The sequence below is a fragment of the Morone saxatilis genome, unplaced genomic scaffold, assembly GCF_004916995.1.
Source record: "Morone saxatilis isolate NCDOM2014 unplaced genomic scaffold, NCSU_SB_2.0 Contig3, whole genome shotgun sequence".
NCBI classification, from domain to species: Eukaryota; Metazoa; Chordata; class Actinopteri; family Moronidae; genus Morone; species Morone saxatilis.
The window spans coordinates 8128904-8133204 of NW_023339873.1; positions in this window are offsets into that span (position 1 = coordinate 8128904).

The window sequence follows — 4301 nt, forward strand, 5'->3', positions numbered from 1 at the left end:
GAGAAATGTCTGGATGTTTTAGTTAATCAACTTGAACAGTAGATAAACAAAGTCGCCTGGTGTTATAATTACTATAATGGCAGTGCTTAAAATTAAAACTCAACCATATAAATTAGTCTAAATTAATGTCAAAATCCTGCATTTTACGCACTGATATAAAAGGTCATTCCCTCTTGGTGCATTAATATTTGGATTGTGTGTTTGGTATTTTAATGTGACTTCCAGTAGAAAGAAATCAAGGCATCCGCACACATATTCTGTTTCTCTTGCACACAGCTAATTTATTGCTTTTTGTCAGATAGATGTGTTTATACGGTCTATTTGAGGCCAGGCGGTACATTTGCTGTGTGCAGTGGAGATAATTATGTGTGCAGACTCTTGATTTCTTTTCATTTACACCCTTTTTGCTCCTGTGTGTGTCCTATCAGCTATTTAAGATTTATTTACTGCGCAATGCAGATCGATCGCTGGAGGGAATGCTAGAACCACATTGACTGTTGACATCCTCTCCGGCTGGATAGCTCAGGCTGATTTTAATAGCATGCATTAATAGCAGTGGTGTCACAGGCTCCGCGTGCGTGTTTACAAACGACTGCTCTCAGAAAACAAAGTGGGAGGCGGGTCGGCGCAAATAAAAACATACGTTGATTGAAAACAAAAACAGGATATGGTGTTTTAGCATTCGAGTTGCACTCGTGGGATGTAGTAACATACCATACAATGTGTTTTACTGTTTGGGTAAGTCGGATGGAAGCTGGGTTACCAAGGCTAGTCCAGGATGTGACGATCACATGATCCCGGTGGCCAATACTCACGCAGGATAATCGCGTTGCCGCACCAGATAATCTGACTAGTTACTTAGAGCCGGCGTCAGCTGCTGAGATTCTCGGCTGGTGAGGTCGTGCCCGCCGCATCACCGTGTTCCCTGTGATGGCAGAGGGACGGCCAACTAAAAGGAATTGTTACGTACAAAATGGGATGAATGTGATTCAGAAGTTGATATGGCTGAATTAGCTTAAAAAGGGTAAATCGTTCCAGTCGGGAGATGTGAGGCATACAAATTAGCACTTTGAGCATGCAGTATGCACCCGGCATTCCAGTAAGATATAGTAAGCATGCATGTCTAATGCTGCGTTTCAACTTTTATCCAGCTCCTCACATCACTTGTCTGATGCCATCCTGCTGCTCATCCCATCTTTCCGCATGGGAGTGGCTCATCGTGTTGTTCCCTGGGAGAGGTGAGGACTCGTGTGTGGCGATTCAGATGACATCGTCTTCTCCACAGTCGGCGCTGTTGTTGGCATGAGTCCAGGGTTCTGTTTTTCGAAAGCATCCCTGCTGTGCGTGGTCTCTGGAGAGTAATCATGGTGTACATTTATCGCTTGGTCATTACTTTGTGTTGGATTGACAAACTTATATAGTAGAAGAGCGCGAGTGGATAATCTTAATGGGAGGTCTACGGGCAGTGGTAACAAGACTGCGTATGCATTCTATTTCTCCTCACTCAATTCGCTTCTAGTGCTGTGCTAGTGATGGTTGAAATGATATATGAGTTAAATCTGTAATGACACTTTTAGCAGTTTTATCGAATAATCTACACGTGTTGGATCTCTGTACGGAAGTGTAGGAAGAGTTTTGTGATTGTGGGATATAGTATGAATAGAACACGCAACAGCTCTCCGCACAACACTTACAATTTTACCGCATCAGTCCAGATAGTGTAGTACTGACCTGGAGTCATCCTAGATCTTTCTGCTTCTGGACTTGGCATCTTATTGACAGCTGTGTCGTGGACTCCCTCTGCTGAGAGATCTCCACATATTGGGGCGTCGTCTCTCGCAGAGACTCGGCTTTGACGAATCGCTCTAGGCTTCTCTGGGAAAGACATCTCTCACAGAGGATGGTGACACGCCTTTGTGTAGATAGACGTTTTTCAAAGGTAGCTGTTAACTGCGCAGCTTCAACTGGATTCGGTTCATCTCTTGCCATCTTGCCGTGGGGGGAAGAACCTGCCTCTGTATCATTGGCTGCGGAGGAAGGATTTGTTTCAGAAACACAGAGCTAAGTGTTAGCCACAAAGGTCACAGGGGCGAGAACATTACCAATGTGGGAGAGGACCCCCGGGATTCAGTCTCAGCCCTTGTTTAACTTGACATTGCTCTGCCTACCTTCTGAAGTGTGCTGCCTGCACAGAGAGCTCAGGACCACCTCTCAAGGCTCTTCCCTTCGGAGTATACTTGGTGCAGCCGATTGGAGCTGGTAGGCAGGGGGGAAAATTGGAAATTGCCTCGTGACAGTGGAGGCATATTAGAGAACTTAGTCTTCTGACTCGCCGCAGACGACAGGTCAGGACTTGGCAGGGCAGCAATTCAACACATTATGCACTCAGTCCAACTTTCAATTTTATTAACAAAACACCAGACATTTCTCATTTTTAATGAACAAATGGTTTAATTATCCCAATTAAATTTATTAAAAAATTGTCATCTTATTTCTCATATCTTTTATTAATATAATTCTCTAAAATCTATTTTATACTCCCTAATTCTTCTAATTTCCATTAATTTATCTTATTTTTTCCTAATTAAATTTTAAACATTTTTTCACTTTTATTTTCATTTACTTCAAATTTTACCATATTTTTAAAAAAAACAAATTAGTTCATTTTTTTTTTTTCTTGCTTCCCTTCTCGTTTTAACACATTTTACCCCTTCTCCCTATATCAAATCCAACATGATTTCTCTTCCTTTTTTCTTTATTGGTCTTTTTAACTCTCTAATTCTAAACAATACATTCAATTAAAATTTTATAAAACTCATCATAAACCTAAAATGTAAACTCTTAATTCACATTAATTTCATACACCAATCATTTTTTATAAAATTTGTTTTTTTGTTTGTTTTTGTTTTTTCTTGTTTTTTTAAATTAATCATTGAACTCCCCTCCCATGACATCTCATTCTTTCAGTTATCTTCCAGCTCTCTTACTAAATTATAACACACTCCATCTCATAAATGGTCTTAAAAGCTATTTGAATCTCTTTTGCTCCCTTGTTTCTCCATCTCCTCCCTCACTATATCTCTCTCTTTTCCTTTCCTCTCCTTTTTTTTTTTTATATTAATATATTTGATCTGATTATATTTATAAACAGTATCCAAATTTTAATACTCACATCTCTTTTAACTACATTATCTTTTTTGCCCTTTTTTTATATAATTTATTACATATCGCAATTTAAATACTCCACCTGTAATTATCTTTCTTTTTTATTGATCTCACATTGCTCATTTCCCACACGCACACACACACACACACACACCACACACACACATTTCTCTACTTATTTTTCTGAAATTCATTTTCATTCAGCTTTACATTTTAAGTTTATGATCCCCGCTTTTATACAATTTTCTTTCATTATTTTTCCATTCATATATTTAAAAATTCAATCTTATACACACATTAAAATACCTCTTCTTATTTTTATTCTATTCCAATAATGTATAACATTTCTCACTGACATCATCATACCCAAACCACCCACCCTTAACTAACTTTTCTTTTTTTTAACCCTCTTCTCTCACATTTACATTCATGACAATACTACAACTGCACAATTTTTTTTAAACCATTCATTAGCAATAATTTTTTTACTAATAATTCCCTGCAAAATACACCTTTTATTCTTCATAGCTTTTATATATTATATTAATACACCATAATGGATAAAATAAGCCTTTACATTTTTCATCAATTTAATTCTATAATTAAATTTTTTATCTTCCACTCATAAAATTCTTATTTTTTATTTAATCAATTGAACAGGTATATAAACAAATCTTCCTCTTATAATTACTATAATTTCCAGTTCTTAAAATTTAAAACTCAAACCATATAAATTTTCTAATTAATTCAAATCCTTCAGTTTCTCACTTTATAAAATGTCATTCCTTCTCTTGTGCATTAATATTTTATTTTTTTTCTTATTTTAATTTACTTTCCATTATAAATAAATCAACATCCCTACACATATTCTTTTTCTCTTTCACACATCCTAATTTATTCCTTTTTTCAATTAATTTTTTATACTTCTATTTTTTAATCCATCTTTACATTTTCTTTCATTTTTTAGATATATTATTTTCATACTCTTATTTCTTTTCTTTTTCATTTACACCCTTTTTTCTCCTGTTTCCTATCACTATTTAAGTATTTATTTACTGCAATTCATATCACTCTGTTATAATTTAAACAACTTACTTAATTTTTCAGTATTTTATTCCTTATCTTTCTTTCATATA